The sequence below is a fragment of the Ctenocephalides felis genome, unplaced genomic scaffold, assembly GCF_003426905.1.
Source record: "Ctenocephalides felis isolate EL2017-DRISC unplaced genomic scaffold, ASM342690v1 CF-g0.4_SCAFFOLD_03573, whole genome shotgun sequence".
Classification (NCBI taxonomy): domain Eukaryota; kingdom Metazoa; phylum Arthropoda; class Insecta; order Siphonaptera; family Pulicidae; genus Ctenocephalides; species Ctenocephalides felis.
In genome coordinates, this window is record NW_020539727.1 from 6171045 (window position 1) to 6184843 (window position 13799).

The following is a 13799-nucleotide window of genomic DNA, read 5'->3' on the forward strand; positions in this document are numbered from 1 at the left end:
AATAAAAAAACCTGTCTGGTATATCAAATTAATTGTTTAGATTGCGATTCAATTTACATTGGTGAATCTAGCCAAATGAGATAAATTCGACTACATAAAAACATTTAAAACTATGCTTTCTGAATATATTGGTACATTAAATGCAATATAGAATTTTTTGATATAACTAAACTACATTTAGAAAAAAATTTAACAACATTAAATTAAAAATCTGGCTGGTAGATTAAACTAATTGTTCAGATTGCGACTCAATTTATGTTGGTGAATCTAGCCAAAATAGAGGAATTCAACAATATAAAACAAATTAAACCTATACTTACTGAATGTATTTGTACATTAAAACATAATATATACTTTTTAATTTGACTACACTACATTTACAAGAAAATTTACACAACAAAATTTATATAAGAAATCTGACAGGTATGTCCAATTAATTGTTCAGATTGCGACCTAGTTTATATTGGTGAATCTAGTCAAAATAAGAAGAATTATCATTCAACATAGTAAAGTATAGTTTCTTATTTATTTCTCTATCTTACAAAAAAATGACTTTATTTATTCGAATACAGTCAGATAATCGGTTACAATAACAGCATATATAACAAATCTTCCTGGTTAATATTAAATTAATTGTTCAGATTGAGACTCAATTTACATTGGTGAAACTAGTCAAAAAGAGAAATTTACCAACATACAAACATAATATAGTCTACCATTGGTAACATTAAAACCTAATATAGACTTTCTTAATGTGACTACACTACATTTAGAAGAAAATTTAACAACATATATAAAAAAAATCTAGCTGGTATGTTAAATTAATTTACATTGATGTGACTTAATTTACATTGGTGAATCTAGCCAAAATAAAAGGAATTCTACAACATAAAAACAATTTAAAACTATGCTTATAGAACATATTGGTACATTAAACATTACATAGACTTTCTCAATTTGACTACACTACATTTAGAAAAAAAATAACATTATATAAGAAATCTGCCTGATATGTCAAATCAATTGTTCAAATTGCGACTCAATTTATGGTGGAGAATCTAGCCAAAAAAGAGGAATTCGACAACTTAAAAACAATTTAGAACTATACATTCAGAATATATGGTACTTAAAACATAATACAGTCTTTCTTAATCTAACTAAGCAGAATTTTTTGTAATATACATATTAGAGTAGGATTTATATTAATCATAAACAATCGAAATGACATCAGGTACTCTATGCGATACAAACATCTGTTTTTCTGAATTGTACTTTCAAATATATTACTAAACAGTAAAAAATGTGCCAAAAAATTCACACATCTTGGTGAAAATATATTTCTTCTAATTCTCTATAACATTTTCTAAAATTGTTTTATCCAAAGTCAAGCAACAAGGCAAGTCTAACCACAAATCGTACGGAAATAGTCGTTTTTACCTGTTATCTACAGTTATTTTTATAATTGCTTATTTATTTATTGTTTGTGCATATATGTTCATATATAAGACTTGCATGCCTGTTTCTTCGTATTATGCACCTGAGATAGATAAAGCGACCTTGGCAAAGAAAGCTTACGTTACACCTGTGACTGGAGGTAGAAGTTTTCCCATAATTAACGATCTCTTGTCTTATTAATCATTGTCCATAAGAGGCAACAACCAGATAGAGTTTAGTTATTCATATAATCTTACCAGGGATTGTGAACTTTGATGGTACAGCAAATATGTTTTCTACAACTGCAATCAGATTGTCTGGATCGCAGAGACGTGGATGATGACTTCGAATCTTTGTTATTATACCTGTTCAAGTTTATTCATCATTTGCTTACTAGGAATTATGAATGTTGAAGATACTGTTGGTAATATAACACTTTATAACTGTTAATAAATTTGCAACTGTTAATAATATATGCACTTAAGTGCATAAAGTTCAAGTAGTATCAGGGTCGTCTGGTGAGTCACAAAATTTAGGTCCAGGGGTAATAGTTATGTTTTATTTGAACAAAGAAGTTATGTTTCATGTATTATTTGAACAATTTTCTGTATTATAAAAACTTCGAGTTCTTTTTTATGGGTACGAATTGATATAGAATATTTTTCATAGTTTTTTTAATGCAACAATTAGGTTTCTTCCAAAGACGTTGAGCTTCTCAATGGAAACTTTCTACCAAGTTACAAAATTGAATTCTTCCAAGGCATTTGATCTCTCAATTCTATATTAATTATCAAAAATACTACTTCTGGATCAGTCCTGGATACTATCAGAAGAGTATTTTTTAATATTTTCTAACATTTTATTTCACGGTAATCAATATGAAATATAGGGTTTAGTTCCTATTTTAATATTCTACCAAGCCGTAATTACATTACAGAATGTATTATGTTCTTCTATGATTGTCACGAAATTATTTCATAATCTAATTTTTTTAAAAAAATGTAACGAATAAATCGAAAAACTAACTAAATGGAGAATTCTATAAAATAAATGATTAATTCTATTAATGCGTAGAATGATCATATATTATGCGTAAATAATTATGTAATTATTGGAATATCACCACTATGAGCTAATTCCTATCTATCAATATGTGATAAACATGTATTATCATTAAATCAATATGGGCTAGATATTAGTTTTCAAATCCGATAAAATTTTATTTGCATGTACATTAGGGTGGCCCTTAATATAGACATTTTCGAATTTCTTTGCTCCCAAGAGCCTAAATGCTTCCGAATTATTAAAAAAAAATCGGAAAAATTATTATTTTAGATAGTCCACAATTCAATTAAATATTTCGTATATTTTATCTTAAAATATATCCATTAAGTAAATTCTTGCGCCATCTGTGATAGCGGACTTGAAACTTTGATGCCAATTTTATTACTGATAATTTGAGTGTCAACATTACCATTACATTATTATTAAATGTTTTGCTTCAAAATTAATTTTGATGCCATGTTGAATAAATCAGCGCACATGGTTTTAATTAAAGGTTAAGTGTTTTATAAATATTTTTAAGTGTCAAAATATTTGAGTTCACAAATGCTATCACAGATGGCGCAAGAATTTACTTAATGGCATATGTTAATAATAAATATACGATACTTTTAATGGAACTGCAAACTATCTAAATGTTAATATTAAGAGCTAAAACTTTTAGGATTTTTTTGCAATTAATTTGGAAGCATTGGAGCCCTTGGGAGCAAAGAAATTCGAAAATGATCGTATTAATGACTACCCTAATGTACACATGTGTTGAACATTATTGATCTACATGAGCTAAATATTGTTTACTTTTACTAAAAGGCCAATTCTGGAGTAAATTAGAAATGTTATTGTTAAAGCTCTGTCTTTGATAACTAGAAACCTAACCTCCAAAAGGCACTATCGTTAGAATATTAACTTCAGCTAGACATTACGTGTGTGTTATCAAAGTGACAACAAAAAGTTGCACTTATGATAAAATTATTATTTGATATTTGGGCTTTTGGTGGTTCGGTTTTAGAAGTAGATTTAGAGTAAAACACTTGACACGTGTGCTTGTAGTTTTTTTTTATAAAAACTTGTAACAGATCTCTTGGAAAAAAAATACTATTTAAGAATCAGAAATGTTGGCTTTTGTATGAACACCCTACGCAGACCAACAATATAATTTTTATGCAGTTTTGCATTCACTTCTCTTCACTTTTCTGATATTGTAGTTGATCTGCTCAATATGTCGTTAAAAGGCATTGATTGCTAGCACGGTGAGTTAATTGTATTTGATTTTTTTTTTTTTGAAAATATAAATTTCCATTGAGAACACACATGTGTTGTACACATGTGTATGAATATTTCGAAGTAGTTTCCTCAGTGTGTATATATACAGTTGCCTAATTAGCATACAATAACAGCGTGTGAGCATTATCTATTCATCTGTCTATGCCCACACGATATCCGTCAACTGATTGTGAAGAAAAGATTCTCTTTGTTTCATCTTCCTCGAACAATGGTTATATGATGGTATGGTGGTAATGGTCGTAAGTTCTTCAGTCTTCGGATCCAATGTCAATGTCACACTATTCATTGTGAACAAGAACGAACGATTTATACGACATATACGACTTTTCGATATCAACTTTATGACTACAGTTTGGATCAGATTTAGGTCCCTGGTTGTATAGCCTGGCCATCTCTATTAACACACTCTAGCCTTCTTATTCATTTAATAACTCTTATAGACCAGTCATTATAGTTAAGTTCACCTCGGAATTCGAGATACCCAGCTGTAAGTCTGTAAATACTTGTATATTGACACCCTAAAGTTTAAAAATTTACACATGGTATGGTATGATATGCCTAAATTTTAGGAATCAATATCTAGATCTCGTGTGGCCACCAATAGATACCTAAGAGTTTTCCTACTGAGGACTATTTTTGAATTTGAATCTTTATCGCTATAAAAAAAATCTTTATTGATGTTAATTTTATGACTGAAAAAAACTTACTACGGATCAGCATATTTACATATTTCTATATGTAATAACCGACGTATATAAGCATATATATTATAATATTGTGTGAATGAACTGCAGTTGCATTGTGTCGATGTATGCAATTTGTTGTGGGAAGTTCATGCAATGCAGTTCCTAATAAGTCATAGCGGATGTATCTCTTGATCTAGTCAGCGGAAAGTGGCGGTGGATTCGTGCAAAAGGTTATGGAATTAGAATTTACAGTCATTATTTTTAATAAGGGCTTATCCATAGGTTAAGTGCGACACGACTTGATTTAGAGGTCCCGGGTTCGATACCCACTTCGAGCAGTATGTTGTCAGGCAGCAGTGACAACCATTTTCACTTGGAAATATAAATAGCAGTATGTTTCCAAGTGAAAATAGCCCTCATCCGGCATTGCTGCTCCAATAAAAAGTCAGGCCTATTAGATAAATTCTAATAAATAAAAAATCATCTAAAAATTACGAAATGAGAAGTTTCAGCCCAACAGCTTATAGGACGTAAGGTTCTGATTGCTGTTAAGATATGAGCATATAAAAACATATTTTTGAAAGTTAAATATATCAGATCCAGAAAATGGAACTATATTGGCATATAGGACATTATTCAAAATTAGCATTTACATTTAAATTACATTTTTGAGACTTTAAAACACATCACAAATGAAAAATCCATCTTAATTCACTTGTTGCTCCGCGGCCTTGCACCAGAATTTACAAGATTTAAAAAAAGTATAGCCAATTAACTTTATGCAATAAATTTTATCTAATAGTAATTACCCACTGGGGTGAATAATATCTATAATTATATGTAAATAATGTATATCAAAATAATTTATAGTTTTTTTTTTATTATTTTCATATCTGTCAGATAGGGGTGTCTGGTATAAGAAATTATGAAACAATTTTCATATTTTATATATGCATATCATTTATGTCTATTCCATCCTACATTTATAAGTCTTATATTTGAATATCTCTTCAATCTAATTCCTCTTCCATTTCTTTATAATATTTCTTCATTTTTTGTTTGAAGTTATTGTCATCCTCGGTCATTTTGATTTTGATCGAAAGTTCATTATATATTTTACTTGCGCTTCCTAATTTATTTACGTTCTGGTGATTATTAATAAAAGATAGAATTTTTTTCTTTAATTTGCTCCACAATTCAATAAACAAAAGGCTTGCTAGTGATAAAACATGATAAAAAACTTTACTAGTGCATAAATTATTCGACAAAATTCAGATTTTTAACTTTTGCAAATAACCAGTTGATGTATAATTTAGGACGAGTTTGTTCAAATCATCTATACATTTTTTTTCAGTTATATTTTTTATATTAATAGGATACATGAACAAGTATCTACAATTTATTAATCGAATATAAATATAGTCTATTGGCATTAATTAATTAAATAACTAAATAAACATAAAAACAAACTTATTTTAAATTTTCAACTAGTAAGAATTACTATTCTTCTTCGTCCAATATTATCTATAATGAAAATTAAATTAATCAAACAATTAGTATATAGTTAGAAATCAAATATATTTTAAATTTGATGTTATGGTTCTTTTATGATATGACGAGACTTATCTAATAAGTAAAGTGTCAGTTCAGATATTATGAAAGAATTTTTTTTATAATTTTACTATTTAGAGTCAACACTTCTTTGTTGACTGAGAGCACAAAAATGTTTCAATTAAGATTTCTCAGGTAAATCACTTCCGATGATTTTAGAAAGCTTTTAAACCTTTTACCTTATCACGAAGAACTTGATCGAGCATGAAACATTTATTAGACATTTTTAAAGTGAAATACATTCATTTCTCAAATATATGCAATATGAAGATATTGTAAAGACATGTTTTAGAAGTGATATATAATAATCTTGCAACGATTATTAATTCACAAAAGTGGGATAATGTTCGAATTTAGAAGATACTGATTTTATTTAAAATATTATTATGGAGCCCGTCGTGGTGTAATGGTTAAAAACGAGGGCTGGGACAGATTAGACCCGGGGTCGATCCCAACCTTTGTTCATCAGAGGGCATTGCTACAACTTTATTATAATTATATTTATTTATTTCAGCCTAATGGCCTAGAAATACATCATTATCTTAAGTCACAATAATACCTTAAACCTACTTTACATACATAAAATTGCTACAACTTATAGATGCATATATAAAATAAACCATAAAAACAGGATTATTAACCGCTGGTTAGCAAAAAAAAATATATTGAATTAATTAAATTAATTAAATTACTATTTAATGCATACATTAAGCTTAGATTTTTTGACCTGGTTCTTTATATAGTATATTTTTTATTTAGGGATATTATGAATGGATGTTTTAAAATTTTCACTTTTGACAATATAGAGAAAATTCTTATGCATTTGAATCTCTAAACAAAAATTATTTCAACTAGTTTTTTTTTTAAGATTTAAGGTGCAAATAATATTTTTTGAATTGAATTTATTAAAAATAAATGGTCATACTGGTTGCATTCTGTAATGTGAGTACTAGGATAAATTTTATTTTTAGTTCAATAATTAAGCTAATTTAACTAACAAGGAAAACATCAACTTCTAGGACTTAGATTAAACTTTGCATGGTGATACAGTTGATAATTAAATTGAATATCTTAAAATATTGAAAACTTAACTAAACTCTATTCCTTAAAATATTAATTCTCGAACAATAACTTGACATCTCTTTGTAAGTCATTTTAAGGGCAAAGTATAAATACACATTCTCCAAGTTGTTCTGGATAATTTTAGGTTTAATGGATTTTATTTTATTTTACACTTATCATTAGACAACTGAATACTTTTATCACAGCATGGTCTTGAATTGATACTTCATAATAATATTTGATTTTACTTGCCCTAATTTATAATATAATGAATTTCCCAACTTGTGTGGCCTTCTGTTGACATCCAGATGAGTTTCTTTGCTTAAAACTTCTTGATTGCTTATAAATTAAATTCATGGGTTAACAAATAATATTACTATTAAACTAATTGTTCAAATTATCAATAAAGTAGATAACCATTGACTAATGAAATAGACCCAGTGACCATCTCCTTCTACTTTCTGGTATTGTTTCAACGTTGACTTTTTCTCATTATAACTTTTTATTTTTTATATTACTCCATTGATCCATATGCCCAAATTTCGAAATCAATTCAAAGAATAACTGTAAACATTTCGTTTATTTATATTTTCTGAATTACCGTTGATTACTATAAGGCGTGGGTGCTACCCAATATTACATAACCTGTCTCTCCTTTTTGGAAGCTTTTCAAGTATCATAATAAATGTGTTGAATTGAATAATTTGATCATCAATTTACTTTTACTTGTAATGCATTGGAGAAATTTTTTGAATAATGCATTGTGGAAGTGATGTCATTTGGCAGATGGTAGATGGTAGATTCAATTGTAATTCATAAAATAATTTGGAGATGTTGAATCTGTACTAGTGTAATGTGGAAGGTATTTTTTTTTAAATATGTTCAATTAGATATTTATATTTGATACTTATTGTTAGGAAAACATATTGGTCAGGTGAGATTAAAAAAATGTGAATTGGTAGTGAAAACTACTATAAAGGAAAATTTCTCACAGCAGAACTGCTTTTTGGGGATTAAATGTTCCCAAACTAATGGAAATATATTTCTAAAGGAAATAGCTTTTTATTAATAATTGGAATATTATTAATAATAGTATTATATTATTTGGCCTTTAAATATTCAAGTAAATTTTTATTATTTTCAAATAAAACTCATCAAATAGTATAAAAGGTGCAACTTTCTGATGACACAATTTTTTTTTTTTTAAAGAATAAATTTATATGTAACAAACAGAATAAGTATTACATTAGTATAGCTACAGTCAGAACAATTACAAATAAATACTAATAATAATAATGATTATTGTAAAAAACATTTTTTCTATTCAATTTGGAGATCTTTATTTTATAATATAAAATAATGTCCACTCACAAAAGTTGCTTATGTAATTTTAAATGCAATCTAATTTTTTTTAGCAAACTTCAAATTAAATTTTTTTCATAAAAAAAAAGATTTGCTGAGCTTTACTCCAAAAAGTAGTTAGTTTCAAACCCAAATATATCTATTTCACATGTACTATACTATCTCTAAAGTCATATAGGATATTTACAAATAAACCTGTGAAGAAAGAAAATATTGTATATTTTTACGATGAGGGCTTTTAAGATTTGACAAACATATGACTTTCTATTTTATTAAATAAAATCTATTTTAAGCAATTTTACCAAGTTACATCACATTATTAATTTTTGTTACCTTCATCCTGATTTTAGGTCTAAATTGACCGGTCTAAATTACATACTGTATTCAATCCTGAATTTTTCTGAATTCAATCCTGAAAATCAAAGACTTTGGTCTCTTGAATTTTTAAACGCAATCTATTTTTTTGACACGAACATTCATTGTTTAGTTTAGACATTTTGCTAAAATAATTTCGAAACCAATTCAGTAAACATATATTTTACTCAATTATGAATTACTTTCCATTGTGCTCAAATAAAATATTTTCTTTTATACAAGCCAAGTACTGTTTTTTGCATTTCTACAATATTATGAATGATTCTATTATTGTATTGATCGGAATTGGCGGTTAGGAAAAATAACAATATCATTACAAAATTAATGGAGCATTTCAAAGCAAAACGTTGTAATAGTTGAATTCAATTAATAGACTGTGAAACAAATGACGTCATTTGGCATATGGTGGGTAAATGCTCTATCACAAGATGTCAGAATTGACAGTTTTGTATATAATCCTAGTTAATGTGCAATCGATATTTTGGGCCATTTTATTGGAGTTAGTCAAGAATAAAGCACCAGTACAATATCCTTTACCAAAACCGTAGTAACGCCATGTCCATAGAGAAATTAGGTGTAACTATTCCAGTTTACTTTGCAATAAAGTAAGAGTTTTCTTTCTGACCTAGGACATGAGGATATCAGGCAGTAGTTACAATGGTAATTTACTCGAGAATATACTTACAAATATGTTTCCAAGTGCAAATAGCTCTTTCCTGGTTTTTCCTAATTTAGGCTTACTATTGAGTTGACTACTAAAATGTGTATCTCGAGTGCAGATTTAAAGTATTCAATAAATTCAATAAATAAAAAGATAATGAAATAATATAATGTACAGCTTTAGAAGAAAACATGAAAAATCTAATATCTAATAAATTGAAGTGAAGTGAAGATGACTCATTGGAGAATTAACATTACAACACTGTTGGCTGATTACTACAATACTATTGGCTGAATGTATGGAACATTTCCATATTGCCTATTTTCAATTAAGTAATAAATTTATATTTTTATGTGTACATTATGATTTAGTAAAAATCAATAACATTTGATATCAAATGCAACATTCGAATTAGACCGTTAGACCTGTTAGGCACGTACGGTTAATTGCCACTGACGGTAAGCCAATATAAAACAGGTTATATTAATTTAATCTCGTTTCAAAATTCCTGAAAACATCTCCATAAATAATAAACAAGCTAAATGATCTTTGTCGCAGAAGTTGATAAAAATTATTCGAACATGGGTGAAAAAATCTGGGAAAAATACATGTCGAGTTGTAAATCCATGCAACTTTGGAATGGCATATGGAATCGTAAATGTTGGAGACAAAAAGAAATATAAATGTTGTTGACCAGTTTGCAAAATTTCCATTTGTCAACTTTGGGCTCTCTCTAGTAGGTGAGTACGACTGGACCAGAATCTGAACTCTCGGCTTCGAGCAGCCTGATGTCAAGCAGTAGTGATATCAGATAGCAATATGTTGCCAAGTGAAAAAAGCCTTCATGCGATATTGATGCATTAATATTAAGTTATCATTATTGCAGAAATCGTTAAAATCAAATTGATGGCATAGAGATGGGACAAATGTTTGGTTTTCCATCTATAATGAAGATATGTAGTTCGTAAGTAAGTAACCCTTAAGGTACCCATACACTAGGTAACCAGGCAACCGAGCAATTTATGATAAAATGACCAATAAAGTTTGATTTGTAAAATTTTCGGTGTCCCAGGCAATCGAACAAAATTTCATTCATTTTTCTTAAACATCAGAGAAAAAAGTTTGTATATTTCGAACGTGTAATGAGATAAAACCGACAATTGTTGCAAATTTTACTTCTTTAAAATGGACACATATTTTGCCTACAGCAATTTTTTAAAATATATTTTTGTATTTTATGAAAAAAGGGTATCGTTTCTGGTCCTTTTATTACTATGGTCTCACAAAATTGGCAAAATATCTAGGTAAAATCTGGTTGCTCCGTCAGAAAAGCGAAAATCATTTCGATTGCCTGAACTATTAATTTTTATCATTTTACTGCAAATCTGCATAAAAATCTTCAATCCGGGTGCTATCGATTCTTTTTTACTGTTTTTTTATAATGCTTGTTGAAACATATAATAGGTAATGTCTTGCTAAATCGAGAATATTGCTCATGACATCATCTTACATCTCTATTTTTTATCTGCCTCTTGTTCATTTTTTCAATTGCTTCGATCATAAATGTCCTAGTGGATGGGTATCATTAAGTAAGTTGCTATTAACCCTTGTATGTGATATACAAATAAGTAATTTAAAAATTAAATAAGTCTGTCAACTTTATCTCTCATCTATCAAATTGATTTGTACTACTAGTGTCTTTGATGAACAATTTTTAGACTTGGGTTAAAGTATGAAATTACTTTGTGATATTATTGTTAGTATCTAGTATTTTTTATTAGTATAAGTTGTAGTTTTGGAACCGATGGCACTATAAAACCGACTAGATAACGGTTAGAATTAAAATATATATGCGGCGTCTGTCATATATCACGAAATCCAATCGATTATTTTATTATTTTATCGGCTCGGTGTAAGAAACCGTTAAGTAAAAGATATCTATATATAATTAGACAGTGAATAAATATTAAAATTGTGAACTATTCTATAAACAAATATTGCAGTTGATCTACCTTAATTACTATACAGTATACGGAATCATTTTATTTTTTGAATATATTTTTTAAAGACTTAAACAATATTTCGGTTTTGATTAAATACTGGTGAAATCTTAATACAAATGTTTTGGCATTACCATATGTTATTGTTAGAAATTTGTATATATCTAAATTGCTGTGTTTAGACTGCTTAATTTCTATTTTTAACCAAAATGTCAATATTGTTAATTCTAAGATTCGTGAAATCATTTAGGAATTACTGTGTTTATTTTGAGTGTTTCTGATTCAAATCTGTATTATTTTAAATATTTTTTTATGAAATCTCATGGTTTTAGTTATGTTATGTTGTATATTTTAATTTACATATGAAAATCTACAAATTGAAATCTTAACTATTAATTTTTTTGGGCATATCAATGATCATTATAACGTTTATTGCAATAGTTAATTATTACCATTAGAGAAATTAACAATTAATAATAAGCAAACCAAACTTTTTTATTTAAATGCAATTAATTACACATTTATCCAATCGAACTTTTGTCGAAAAAAGTGGCAATTAAGATGTGATTTATGTTAGTTTAGAGAACTTATAGTAGACTTTTACATATTTTTCTATACTAGAAATTATATAAACCTATTTCATCATGTTTCGTAAATTTAAATTGATACTAAATTTGATTAGTTTTTGCTATGGAGTGAAAAAAGCTATTTTCTTTAGTAGATTTATATCGACACGATTCGTATATATAACGTGATCTTCTAAGAAATGTTGAATTGATTCATTCAAATTTTAATACTTAAACATATTGTGAAGTTATGAATAAGTGAAACCCCGTTAAGACGATTTTACAGGGAAAAACACACAACTGCATATATAATTTCCTTGTCATTTTTATACTGTTGTTAATTACAAGTATTTTTTATTCTTTTGTTATAAAAAAAAAGTTGCACAATCTTCTAGAGTTGTATCGTTTTGGAAACTTTTATTTGATAGTAAATTCATTGTTCCACATGCATATATTATAATTTAATATGTACTTTAACCCTTTCCACTCGCGAATTGCGTATTTGTATATATTTTGCCGCTGGAATGGCGGCGTCCGAGTGGGAAGGGTTAAAATATCTATCTGTTCCATACAAATTAATAATTTTGTAAACTCTCATTTAAATTTTATTTTAAACGAATAGCAAAGCATTGTGTTTGTTTCATCTTTCTCATTGATGGTCTCAAAAGTAATTTTGTATAACTTGCAAGTAATTTTTTGGTATTCCATAGATAAAATTTTGAAAGTTTATCAATTTCTAAATAAATATTGTTGTTAATATATGTACTCATATTTCACCGATTTTTTATGAATTGATTTTAGAAGAAAATTTGGGTTTAGCTTCGAAGGTATTTGGAATTTTTGTCCAAAATCCATTTTTTACCAATTACTCTATAAACCTATAATGAAAACAAATACTAAAGCTTATTATTGTACTTCGATATGTAAAAGCAAGATAATGTATTTCTTAGTAAATTTTTACAAATTACATTTACAAGCAATCATTTATCTGTCGTTTGTGTAATATTGTGTACAAGTTGGATTTGCACTTACCTTTTTTTCTGATTGCGTAAAGTGCTTTTTGATTTACATAAAATTTACAACCTGACGATAAAATAACAAAACATTATGGATAATTTTTTTTATCCTATCTTTAGTTCAATTTATTTTGTAATAGATGTTTGATGTTGGCGAAGATTTCCTTATGCGTTCCCACGCATTGGAAACTAGCAAGCTTTTATTGTAGGAGCTTTTTGTTAGAAGTAACTGTTGTAGTAAATATTGTATAAGATTTAGATTATTATTGCACTGAAGTATTCAGCACAATACTTGGATTTGATCTCCTCATCCACTATTATAAAATTATCCATATTTTGATTATAATAAAACGGGGGGTGTCTAGAAAGATATCACGCGTATTTATTTTTTCACCTCAATTTAACGCAAAAAATCCAAAATTTTATGATTTTTTTTAGGTATGTACTAACAATACATGTGATCTTGTATAGGGGAGGGGGGATCATTTCAAATACCACCAAGGTAGAGGGAGGGTTCAAAAAATTTTCTTTGATATTGATATGTTAATAATCTCTAATAAAGTAAAAATTTGAAAATAATACTCAAAAACCGTTAGAAGATCTTTAAAATTGTGACGATAAAATTTTCTACTGTCTATTTCGAAAAAAAATTTTGCTTTCAATAAAAACTAATCAATGCG